General features: G+C 45.6%; 1 protein-coding gene across 2 annotated transcripts in view; it reads right to left on the bottom strand.

Annotated features, from left to right (window-relative positions):
• Positions 1-12,271, bottom strand: part of LOC109886613 (cdc42 effector protein 4-like) — a 34,764-nt gene extending 22,493 nt beyond the window's left edge. Inside the window, exons 1-2 of one of the 2 annotated variants that reach the window (XM_031816481.1) lie at positions 11,900-12,271; positions 6,623-6,720 (exon numbers count right to left, since the gene is read on the bottom strand). The gene's annotated coding sequence lies outside the window, so the exon portion shown is untranslated. The remainder of the gene's footprint in view (positions 1-6,622; positions 6,721-11,899) is intronic. The other variant, XM_031816480.1, reaches the window with a different exon arrangement.
• Between the last annotated feature and the right edge of the window lie 1,706 nt (positions 12,272-13,977).

Consider the following 13,977-nt stretch of genomic DNA (forward strand, 5'->3'; position numbering starts at 1 on the left):
AGTAGCCTACAGCGAAGTGTGTTTAAATCATTTCTAACTTGTTAACAATTACTGCTACTTCGTTTTTGCTACCATGTGGGTTTTAGCTTGCTTGAACCTGCTAACCGAGGAGTGTTAATTCACCTGTTTCCATACATATTTTTTTTTTTAAATTATCTTACAAAGAAGTTTAATCTAACTGCTTAACTATTTATCTGTACGTGTTGTTGTATGTGGGGTTCTAATATTTACAGGAAAATGCCACGGTCACTACCTGATGTGTGGAGACATTTCACTGCAGCTAATGTAGAAAGAAAAGCTGTGTACATTTGCAAATACTGTGCCAAATCATATGTGAAGAATATGATGCAGAATCATCTGGCCAAGTGCATAAAGTTCCCCCAGGGCTCACAACCTCTGACAAAAGTCCCTCTTACTTCTATTCGAGGTGAAAATGATGAATCAGAGTCCTTATCGATAGCAACAGATCATGGTCCTCCTGGAATCAGAAGTATATTTGACTCAATGGAGGAAAGTAGTCAGATAAATTATGAATGTCTTGCTCGAGCTGTGTACGCAACTGGTTCACCTCTGATGCTCACAGGCAATGTGTATTGGAAGAGATTTCTGAATATTCTTCGCTCAGCATACACCCCTCTAACCAGACATGCTTTATCTACTCATTTTTTGGATGCAGTTCAAGTGAAGGTCAATCAAATCATAGAGAAAGCAGACTGTATTACAATCATCTCTGATGGGTGGTCGAATGTTTGTGGGCAAGGAATAATTAACTACATCATCTCCACCCCTCAACCAGTATTCTACAAGAGCACAGACACAAGGGACAACAGACACACTGGTCTCTACATTGCAGATGAGCTGAAGGCAGTCATCAATGACCTTGGACCACAGAAGGTATTTGCACTGGGGACAGACAATGCTGCGAACATGAAGGCTGCTTGGTCTAAAGTGGATGAGTCCTACCCTCACATCACACCCATTGGCTGTGCTGCTCATGCACTGAATCTGCTCCTCAAGGACATCATGACACTGAAAACAATGGATACACTCTACAAGAGAGCCAAGGAAATGGTTAGGTATGTGAAAGGTCATCAGGTTATAGCAGCAATCTGCCTCACCAAGCAAAGTGAGAAGAATAAGAGCACCACATTGAAGCTGCCCAGCAACACCTGTTGGGGTGGTGTTGTCATTATTTTGATGGTTTTCTGGAAGGAAAGGAGTCTCCCCATGAAATGGTCATATCACATTCTGCCAATATGGACAGCCCCATCATGAGGATCCTCCTGGATGATGTATTTTGGGAGAGAGTGGTAAACAGCCTGAAACCTATAACAGTAGCCATTGCACGGATTGAGGGAGACAATGTCATCCTGTCTGATGTTCACTCTGCTTGCAGATGTAAGAGAATAAATCCGTACTGCCCTGCCCTGTTGCTCCAAGCAGAGGAAACTGCAGTTCTGAAATGCATCAAAAAGCGTGAAGACTTCGGCCTGAAGCCCAAATATGCCGCAGCGTACATGTTGGACCCCAAGAATGCTGGCAAGAGCATCCTGTCTGGTGCAGAGATCAACAAGGCCTATGGTGTCATCACTACCGTGTCTCGCCACCTTGGCCTGGATGAGGGCAATGTTCTTGGCAGTCTGGCGAAGTACACTTCCAAGCAAGGGCTTTGGGATGGAGATGCAACATGGCAGTCGTGCCAACATATCTCATCAGCCACCTGGTGGAAGGGACTTTGTGGATCTGAGGCTCTTTCCCCTGTTGCCTCCATCGTCCTACAAATCCCACCAACATCAGCTGCCTCAGAGCGCAACTGGTCCTTGTTTGGGAACACACACACACACACACACACACATACACACACACCAAAGCACGCAACAGGCTGACCAATACAAGGGTTGAAAGATTGGTGGCCATCCAGGCAAATTTGAGGCTTTTTGAGCCTGACAACGAGCCATCCTCAACAAAGTTGGACTGTATAATGTTGAGAGTGTAGAGGACTGTATAATGTTGATAGAGTGTAGAGGACAGTGAAGATGAGGCCTCAGAGTCTGATGTTCAAGAGGTGGACATTGAGGAGGTCCAAGGAGAAGACATGGAAGCCTGAGAGGAAGACAACCAAAGGTTTAGTTTCTAGAATATCATTTTAGAGATGTAATGGATCATTGAGGATCATTCAATATTCCCTTTATTTTGTTGTTCAGTAAAATCGTCTCATGTGAAGAGTCAACTCATTTATTTAAAGTTTAATTCGTAACTACATTTATTTTTCTCATGTATATTGGAAGTATTTAATCATTTGCAATTATGTCTACTTATAAGGTAAAAGGTTTGTCTCCATATATGGTAAGGTAAAAATATCCAATGCAAAAAAACATCTACATTTAAATGGTATAAATATTATTTTGCACATATTTTTATTAATTCCCACAGAAAGTTTCCACCTGAATATTCCCCAAAATGTGCCACCCTACTAGGGAACAGCCAATAAGCATTTTGGGAGTGTTGTCTTTTAATAGGGCAGGGCAGCTGTAACCAACATCTCCAATCTGGTCTCATTGATTGGACTCCACGTCAGCTGACTCCTGACTCCAATTAGCTTTTGGAGAGTCATTAGCCTCGGGGGGGTTCAGATACTTTTCCAACATACACTGTGGATGTTTAAATGATCTATTCAGTATAGACAAGAAAAATACATTAATTAGTGTGTTATTAGTTTAAGCACACTGGGTTTGTCTGTTGTTGTGACTTAGATGAAGATCAGATCTGATGACTAATTAATGCAGGAATCCTGGTAATTCCAGAGGGTTTATACCTACTGGTTCCTGCCACTGTACACACGGGTATTATATTCAATTAACTCCAACTAACCATCCACTTTTTTCACCACCAGTTTGGCACCAATACATTTACAACAGAGACCGCGATACAGTAGGACAGAGACCGCGATACTGTAGGACAGAGACCGCGATACAGTAGAACAGAGAACGCGATACAGTAGAACAGAGACCGCGATACAGTAGGACAGAGACCGTGATACAGTAGGACAGAGACCGCGATACAGTAGGACAGAGACCGCGATACAGTAGGACAGAGACCGTGATACAGTAGGACAGAGACCGTGATACAGTAGGACAGAGACCGTGATACAGTAGGACAGAGACCGTGATACAGTAGGATAAATGAACGTGTTTAAAGAAAACAAAAAGGATATTTCCTGCTGAAACCTTCATTAAATACCAATGATATTCACTAAGTTGATGGTTTGTATTCAGGATAATGATTTACAGATTTCTTGTGGCATTATTATTTTTTAAATCTTATCTTTGAATATTTGACTATATATTTGACATGCTATAAGGCCACACAGAGGGCCGGAGGTAATTACACACATCTGGGATAATCTGAAGGACCCAAAAGGGACACTAGATGTCTTGTGAAAAAATTACATAAAATCCTTGAACGTTACCAAAACGCTGGTAGTTTACTGGTAAACGCTGGTAGTTTACTGGTAAACGCTGGTAGTTTACTGGTAAACGCTGGTAGTTTACTGGTAAACGCTGGTAGTTTACTGGTAAACGCTGGTAGTTTACTGGTAAACGCTGGTAGTTTACTGGTAAACGCTGGTAGTTTACTGGTAAACGCTGACATTTTCCAGTAATATACCCTCCCTTTTCAACCGTTGCACAGAGTGATGTAATGGCACTGAGCGTGGCATCTAGAAGTAAACAGGCAGAGGCCTTCAGAGGGGGCACCTCCCTCCATGGCATTTAGAAGACTTACTACACAGCCTAAAGAGAGTGGGCACAGTGAGGGGGAAGGAGATAAGAACAGAGTGGAACTCCGGAACAGTCAAGGAATATTCCAATGCATTCTAATTCTCAGCCATCTAAAAATGATACACTTGGGAGGTTTTATCAGAAGTAAGATATGGGCGATGGTTCAGTTTTCCTCCTTAAGATTACTGCTGTCCTCAGTTCCTAAACCACACGGCTTGGCCTTCCAGTTCACCAGCTGGACCAAAGACTTGACCTCATTGGTTGGACTAATTGGTGAACATCTGAGACACACATCCATGGCTGTTGAACTGTGTTCTGCACTGCACAGCGCTAAAGGAATGTTCCTAATTACACTAGAAATATGAGTTAACTGACATCAGTTAGCTTTACATGGCAATTACTGGTGACACTCCCCTGTACCGCCACAGTGCGTGTGTGTGTGTGTGTGTGTGTATAAAGGTCTGAGCCCACAGGAAGGGCAGGGGGAGTAGGAGTCTCCATATCAACAGAAATTAACTCTGGGACACACACATCAATCCATACTCTAAACAAATAAACAGACACTACTCTAAACCAACCAGCAGCAATACGGTTTTAATTACGTGGTACTGTACTTCTAAACTGTACTGTGAGTGTGTGTGCTTCCTGAACTTTCACTGTTACCTGTGCTTTAGATGCATCAGCATGTTGACATCTGTTCAGAGAGAGCAGAGGACTGTAACGACGAGAGAGAGAGCAGAGGACTGTATAACGACGAGAGAGAGAGCAGAGGACTGTATAACGACGAGAGAGAGAGAGCAGAGGACTGTGTGACGACGAGAGAGAGAGAGCAGAGGACTGTGTGACGACGAGAGAGAGAGAGCAGAGGACTGTGTGACGACGAGAGAGAGAGAGCAGAGGACTGTGTGACGACGAGAGAGAGAGAGCAGAGGACTGTGTGACGACGAGAGAGAGAGAGCAGAGGACTGTGTGACGACGAGAGAGAGAGCAGAGGACTGTGTGACGACGAGAGAGAGAGAGCAGAGGACTGTGTGACGACGAGAGAGAGAGAGCAGAGGACTGTGTGACGACGAGAGAGAGAGAGAGCAGAGGACTGTGTGACGACGAGAGAGAGAGAGCAGAGGACTGTATGACGACGAGAGAGTGTAGAGGACTGTATGACGACGAGAGAGTGTAGAGGATTGTGTGACGACGAGAGAGAGAGCAGAGGATTGTGTGACGACGAGAGAGAGAGCAGAGGATTGTGTGACGACGAGAGAGAGAGCAGAGGACTGTATAATGTTGAGAGTGTAGAGGACTGTATAATGTTGATAGAGTGTAGAGGACTGTATAATGATGAGAGTGTAGAGGACTGTATAATGTTGAGAGTGTAGAGGACTGTATAATGTTGATAGAGTGTAGAGGACTGTATAATGATGAGAGAGTGTAGAGGACTGTATAATGATGAGAGAGTGTAGAGGACTGTATAATGATGAGAGAGTGTAGAGGACTGTATCATGTTGAGAGAGTGTAGAGGACTGTATCATGTTGAGAGAGTGTAGAGGACTGTATCATGTTGAGAGAGTGTAGAGGACTGTATCATGTTGAGAGAGTGTAGAGGACTGTATAATGATGAGTGTAGAGGACTGTATCATGAGAGAGTGTAGAGGACTGTATAATGTTGAGAGAGTGTAGAGGACTGTATAATGTTGAGAGAGTGTAGAGGACTGTATAATGTTGAGAGAGTGTAGAGGACTGTATAATGTTGAGAGAGTGTAGAGGACTGTATAATGATGAGAGTGGAGAGGACTGTATAATGACGAGAGAGGAGAGGACTGTATAATGACGAGAGAGTGTAGAGGACTGTATAATGACGAGAGAGTGTAGAGGACTGTATAATGACGAGAGAGTGTAGAGGACTGTATAATGAGGAGAGAGTGTAGAGGACTGTATAATGAGGAGAGTGTAGAGGACTGTATAATGACGAGAGAGTGTAGAGGACTGTATAATGACGAGAGAGTGTAGAGGACTGTATAATGAGGAGTGTAGAGGACTGTATAATGAGGAGAGTGTAGAGGACTGTATAATGACGAGAGTGTAGAGGACTGTATAATGATGAGTGTAGAGGACTGTATAATGAGGAGAGAGTGTAGAGGACTGTATAATGATGAGTGTAGAGGACTGTATAATGACGAGAGAGTGTAGAGGACTGTGTAATGATGACAGTGTAGAGGACTGTATAATGATGACAGTGTAGAGGACTGTATAATGATGACAGTGTAGAGGACTGTATAATGAGGAGAGTGTAGAGGACTGTATAATGACGAGAGAGTGTAGAGGACTGTATAATGATGAGTGTAGAGGACTGTATAATGAGGAGAGTGTAGAGGACTGTATAATGACGACAGTGTAGAGGACTGTATAATGAGGAGAGTGTAGAGGACTGTATAATGATGACAGTGTAGAGGACTGTATAATGAGGAGAGTGTAGAGGACTGTATAATGATGAGTGTAGAGGACTGTATAATGACGAGAGAGTGTAGAGGACTGTATAATGAGGAGAGTGTAGAGGACTGTATAATGAGGAGAGTGTAGAGGACTGTATAATGACGACAGTGTAGAGGACTGTATAATGAGGAGAGAGTGTAGAGGACTGTATAATGAGGAGAGAGTGTAGAGGACTGTATAATGAGTCAGACGTCCTTGGGACCCCAGATAGCAGGGGGTTGCTGAATAAACATGCCCTCTGGCTTGTGAACAAACTCTACTATCACGCTGGCACACACACACACAGTATTATTATCAGGCCTGAAACAAAAGGGTCCCAGGAACAAACAGTATTAACAGTGACATTTGAGACTCACCAAACCCCCTTGGAATTTAGATGTTGTGGCAACATAACAGGGGTTACATCAAGTTTGCTGTGCCGCAGTGAACGATCCAAAAGGTCAAAGGTTAACTCCTGTGCACAAACCACAGACCGAGTTAGTTAGTTAGTTACAGACCGTTAGAACTGTGTGCCAAAAGCAGTAGAGGACAACACCGTCAAATGATGTCTGCATCCTAAACACCACCCTATCCCCTATAGTCTGCATCCTAAACACCACCCTATTCCCTAGGCTGCATCCTAAACACCACCCTGTCCTCTATAGTCTGCATCCTAAACACCACCCTGTCCTCTATAGTCTGCATCCTAAACACCACCCTATTCCCTAGTCTGCATCCTAAACACCACCCTGTCCTCTATAGTCTGCAGCCTAAACACCACCCTGTCCTCTATAGTCTGCAGCCTAAACACCACCCTATCCTCTATAGTCTGCATCCTAAACACCACCCTGTCCCCTAGTCTGCATCCTAAACACCACCCTGTCCCCTAGTCTGCATCCTAAACACCACCCTGTCCCCTAGTCTGCATCCTAAACACCACCCTGTCCCCTGTAGTCTGCATCCTAAACACCACCCTATCCTCTATAGGCTGCATCCTAAACACCACCCTGTCCCCTATAGTCTGCATCCTAAACACCACCCTGTCCCCTAGTCTGCATCCTAAACACCACCCTGTCCCCTGTAGTCTGTATCCTAAACACCACCCTGTCCCCTGTAGTCTGTATCCTAAACACCACCCTGTCCCCTGTAGTCTGTATCCTAAACACCACCCTGTCCCCTGTAGTCTGTATCCTAAACACCACCCTGTCCCCTGTAGTCTGTATCCTAAACACCACCCTGTCCCCTGTAGTCTGCATCCTAAACACCACCCTGTCCCCTGTAGTCTGCATCCTAAACACCACCCTGTCCCCTAGTCTGTATCCTAAACACCACCCTGTCCCCTGTAGTCTGTATCCTAAACACCACCCTGTCCCCTGTAGTCTGTATCCTAAACACCACCCTGTCCCCTGTAGTCTGCATCCTAAACACCACCCTGTCCCCTGTAGTCTGCATCCTAAACACCACCCTGTCCCCTGTAGTCTGCATCCTAAACACCACCCTGTCCCCTAGTCTGTATCCTAAACACCACCCTGTCCCCTGTAGTCTGTATCCTAAACACCACCCTGTCCCCTGTAGTCTGCATCCTAAACACCACCCTGTCCCCTGTAGTCTGCATCCTAAACACCACCCTGTCCCCTGTAGTCTGTATCCTAAACACCACCCTGTCCCCTGTAGTCTGCATCCTAAACACCACCCTGTCCCCTGTAGTCTGCATCCTAAACACCACCCTGTCCCCTGTAGTCTGTATCCTAAACACCACCCTGTCCTCTATAGTCTGCATCCTAAACACCACCCTGTCCCCTGTAGTCTGTATCCTAAACACCACCCTATCCTCTATAGGGGACAGGGTGTCAGTTGGGATACAGACTACAGGGGACAGGGTGTCAGTTAGGATACAGACTATAGTGGACAGGGTGTCAGTTGGGATACAGACTACAGGGGATAGGGTGTCAGTTGGGATACAGACTACAGGGGACAGGGTGTCAGTTAGGATACAGACTATAGAGGACAGGGTGTCAGTTGGGATACAGACTATAGTCACAGTCCACAGAGACATTCCTAGGAGAAATAAACAGTTTATGTTGGAATTTCCTGGAATGTCAACCCCCCATACACACATGTACACACACATTCTATGACAGAGTTTAAAGCAGGATGCATGGCCTTCCCCCCCCTACAAAGACATGCCCCCCCCCCCCCTACACAGTACATGGTGAGAGACAGAACACAGTGTTTCACAGCTGCCACACAGGAACACAGACACATGAAAAGATCCATTCATTTAATGACAATTGAAACGTTTGATTTATCCGCCAATATTCTTGATTCAACAAAAGGTTAGAAACCTGAGTGCAACTTGGGGTAGGCAACTGTAACATTATAACTTTAGACCGTTCCCTCGCCCATACCCGGGTGAGGGAATGTCTCCCTATTCCCTCTAGCCGCCCCTATGGGCCCTGGTCAGAAGTAGTGCACCGTAGAGTGACTATGGTGCCATTTGGAACACAGACAGTAGAGGACTCCCAGCCAATGAGCTGATCTGATGCCCAGTGACACAGACCTGGTTGCCATGTCAACAGTCTCTCTGGCGGGGAATGGTTTGGGAGAATGGGATGCACTTTGACCAGTGTACCAGAGCATACACACACGCACGTCGAGAGGCTAAACAGTAGGTGAAATGTCTGCTACGAAGTGTGTGTGTGTGTACAGTTTTGGACTTAACAGGGTCAGTTTGTCCATTCTGTCACCAGCAGTTCCACTTTATCTAATGTCTGCTGGTTAATGATTGAACAATTCTCTGGCCTGAGATCCAAACTCACTTCTCCCAATGCTGCAGAGTGAGTTGGCAAAAATGCATTCTCTCATTCTGTCAAATGCATGTTCTTTAAGAAAGTGCTTTGGTGCAACCAATTAGTAGTTAGGCTGTCAAAGGGGACGTTGTTCGTGGACATGGTATGATGGAGGACATCAGAAAAGATATCACCATCCTCATAGATTCAGGCCATCACGCTCCCCTGGTCTAGACAACGTGTCCAGGAGCTACAGCCCCACCATATCACCGGAGTCACCATCCTCATAGATTCAGGCCATCACGCTCCCCTGGTCTAGACAACGTACCCAGGAGCTACAGCCCCACCATATCACCGGAGTCACCATCCTCATAGATTCAGGCCATCACGCTCCCCTGGTCTAGACAACGTGTCCAGGAGCTACAGCCCCACCATATCACCATCACCATCCTCATAGATTCAGGCCATCACGCTCCCCTGGTCTAGACAACGTGTCCAGGAGCTACAGCCCCACCGTGTCACCATCCTCATAGATTCAGACCATCACGCTCCCCTGGTCTAGACAACGTGTCCAGGAGCTACAGCCCCACCATATCACCATCCTCATAGATTCAGACCATCACGCTCCCCTGGTCTAGACAACGTGTCCAGGAGCTACAGCCCCACCATATCACCATCCTCATAGATTCAGACCATCACGCTCCCCTGGTCTAGACAACGTGTCCAGGAGCTACAGCCCCACCGTGTCACCATCCTCATAGATTCAGACCATCACGCTCCCCTGGTCTAGACAACGTGTCCAGGAGCTACAGCCCCACCGTGTCACCATCCTCATAGATTCAGACCATCACGCTCCCCTGGTCTAGACAACGTGTCCAGGAGCTACAGCCCCACCGTGTCACCATCCTCATAGATTCAGACCATCACGCTCCCCTGGTCTAGACAACGTGTCCAGGAGCTACAGCCCCACCATATCACCATCCTCATAGATTCAGACCATCACGCTCCCCTGGTCTAGACAACGTGTCCAGGAGCTACAGCCCCACCATATCACCATCCTCATAGATTCAGACCATCACGCTCCCCTGGTCTAGACAACGTGTCCAGGAGCTACAGCCCCACCATATCACCATCCTCATAGATTCAGGCCATCACGCTCCCCTGGTCTAGACAACGTGTCCAGGAGCTACAGCCCCACCGTGTCACCATCCTCATAGATTCAGACCATCACGCTCCCCTGGTCTAGACAACGTGTCCAGGAGCTACAGCCCCACCATATCACCATCCTCATAGATTCAGGCCATCACGCTCCCCTGGTCTAGACAACGTGTCCAGGAGCTACAGCCCCACCATATCACCATCACCATCCTCATAGATTCAGGCCATCACGCTCCCCTGGTCTAGACAACGTGTCCAGGAGCTACAGCCCCACCGTGTCACCATCCTCATAGATTCAGACCATCACGCTCCCCTGGTCTAGACAACGTGTCCAGGAGCTACAGCCCCACCATATCACCATCCTCATAGATTCAGACCATCACGCTCCCCTGGTCTAGACAACGTGTCCAGGAGCTACAGCCCCACCATATCACCATCCTCATAGATTCAGACCATCACGCTCCCCTGGTCTAGACAACGTGTCCAGGAGCTACAGCCCCACCATATCACCATCCTCATAGATTCAGACCATCACGCTCCCCTGGTCTAGACAACGTGTCCAGGAGCTACAGCCCCACCATATCACCATCCTCATAGATTCAGACCATCACGCTCCCCTGGTCTAGACAACGTGTCCAGGAGCTACAGCCCCACCATATCACCATCCTCATAGATTCAGACCATCACGCTCCCCTGGTCTAGACAACGTGTCCAGGAGCTACAGCCCCACCGTGTCACCATCCTCATAGATTCAGACCATCACGCTCCCCTGGTCTAGACAACGTGTCCAGGAGCTACAGCCCCACCGTGTCACCATCCTCATAGATTCAGACCATCACGCTCCCCTGGTCTAGACAACGTGTCCAGGAGCTACAGCCCCACCGTGTCACCATCCTCATAGATTCAGACCATCACGCTCCCCTGGTCTAGACAACGTGTCCAGGAGCTACCCACCATATCACCGTGTCACCATCCTCATAGATTCAGACCATCACGCTCCCCTGGTCTAGACAACGTGTCCAGGAGCTACAGCCTCACTGCCTTCAATACAAGCGACGCTTTTCTTTTTACCATAATATTAAAAAGTGACTCGCGCCATATTTCCTTGAATTCCTTTAAGCTACACAACTTCTAAATGAATCAGTCGAATATAAAGTTAAGAAATATGAAAATAATTATAAGTCCACTGAAAGCAGAATTCTAACAGAAAACCAACAAACAAAAAAACACCGTCTTATTCTATTGAGTTCAAGACGCAAAGCAAATGATCATGAACCCAGACACAGAAAAGGCAACAAAGTAGCACGAGCCTATTTTTGCAACATCGTTGCATTCAATAAACAGGCACCCGGCAGCGCCCAAAACCACCGCATGTTGCAATTGGCTGTTGTTTGTAATGTGAGGAATAATCTACACTCGACAGAAAGGAGATAACTACTCCAATTAAACTGTTAAATCATGAAATGACCCTAAACCCAGTTTCAATACGGCCGAGAATCACTGACGAGGTAACAGTAAGTAGCATGGTTGATGATTACAAAAGCGTCTCCCCTCCCAATATTCACCCCCCGTGGTCCCCCCTATCTGCGCTTCTGTCTGTTTGTAAGCTGCATGCACTATCATCAAGACGGAATAAAATATCCACAATTAAGTTGTTGTTTTAATGAATCTAATTTAAAGCGCATGCATAGGCCACGCGGAACTCACCGTGAAAAGCATCCCATTCACAAGGCGTTGATCCGCGTGACAGTTTCAAAGAGGCCCCAGGTTCAAGACAAGGGCGCGTTCATCACACAACAACGTTGTCTGTTGGCTTGTCTTGTGGTAGGCTAGGATCCGCTCAACAACGGGACCAGGCAAAATGTAGAGAATATATATCCTATCGACTCTTCCAAACTCCCAATTCTATTATTATTATTTAAAAAATAAAAAATAAATCAGCACCAAAATAAGATAGTGAAGTTGGTTTCCAGAGTAAAATAGTAGCTATGATGCATCCTCTGTTCTTCTGTCAGGGGTTGCTGTACACCGGTGCAACGTTCATCGCGTTTCCACTGCTTTCCTGAGTCTGACCACGCCCCTCCCACATGGCGTCTTAAAGCGATAGGGGGGTATTATAGAATTAGGCTATTCTCACTGTACTGAGACAGACTAAAGGCTCTGGGTGGGCCCCGCATGTTTTCCAAACGGAGATGGGCAATGAATGATTGTCACATGTGTGTGTGTGTGGACCAACAGGAACCATATCTCACACAGCCAAAGGAGGGGATAGATAGACCTATAGTCACATTACTTACTGCCCAGAGAGGGGATAGGTAGGCCTACAGTCACATAACTTACTGCCCAGAGAGGGGATAGGTAGACCTATAGTCACATGACTTACTGCCCAGGGAGGGGGAAGGTAGACCTATAGTCACATGACTTACTGCCCAGGGAGGGGAAAGGTAGACCTATAGTCACATGACTTACTGTCCAGGAAGGGGGAAGGTAGTCCTATAGTCACATGACTTACAAGATGATTTCCAATAGGTGCAGGGTTTATAAAACAAAGGGGCATGACCAGCATGCGTTGTTGAGGTGGGTGGAAGTCTGCTGGGGGGAATTCAGTCTATCAACAGATTCATTATGATAACAGATTCATTATGATAGCAGATTCATTATGATAACAGATTCATTATGATAGCAGATCCATTATGATAGCAGATTCGTTATGATAACAGATTCATTATGATAACAGATTCATTATGATAGCAGATTCATTACGATAACAGATTCATTATGATAGCAGATTCATTATGATAACATATTCATTATGATAGGAGATTCATTATGATAACATATTCATTATGATAGCAGATTCATTATGATAACAGATTCATTATGATAACAGATTCATTATGATAGCAGATTCATTATGATAACAGATTCATTATGATAGCAGATTCATTATGATAACATATTCATTATGATAGCAGATTCATTACGATAACAGATTCATTATGATAGCAGATTCACTATGATAGCAGATTCATTATGATAACAGATCCATTATGATAGCAGATTCATCATGATAGCAGATTCATTATGATAACAGATTCAATATGATAACATATTCATTGTGATAGCAGATTCATTATGATAACAGATTCATTATGATAGCAGATTCATTATGATAACAGATTCATTATGATAACATATTCATTATGATAGCAGATTCATAATGATATCAGATTCATCATGATAGCAGATTCATTATGATAACATATTCATTATGATAGCAGATTCATTATGATAGCAGATTCATCATGATAGCAGATTCATTATGATAACAGATTCATTATGATAGCAGATTCATTATGATAGCAGATTCATCATGATAGCAGATTCATCATGATAGCAGATTCATTATGATAGGGTCACCCAGACGGACCGAGCATTGCGTTTGGTTCGACTCAGGGGCGGGAGAGGTAACATGTTTTAGCCAATGGAAAAGGGCTCCTCTCAAGGGGTGATAACAGCCTTTAATTAAGTAGAGGATGCACAGTTTAAGAGGAAGGTTCCTGGTGTGTGTGAGGCCGGATGGTTTAAGGCGTCAGCAGTCTTCAGTTCGGCTGGCGCCTAGCCTAACTAACCTCGGCTGGTGCCTAGCCTAACAAACTTCGGGAGGCGCCTAGCCTAACTAACTTCGGGAGGCGCCTAGCCTAACTAACTTCGGGAGGCGCCTAGCCTAACTACGTGAGCCGAATCCGAACGAGTGCTCTCATACTCCCTTAAAAGACCTTTGC

Source organism: Oncorhynchus kisutch, unplaced genomic scaffold, assembly GCF_002021735.2.
Source record: "Oncorhynchus kisutch isolate 150728-3 unplaced genomic scaffold, Okis_V2 scaffold804, whole genome shotgun sequence".
Taxonomy (NCBI): domain Eukaryota; kingdom Metazoa; phylum Chordata; class Actinopteri; order Salmoniformes; family Salmonidae; genus Oncorhynchus; species Oncorhynchus kisutch.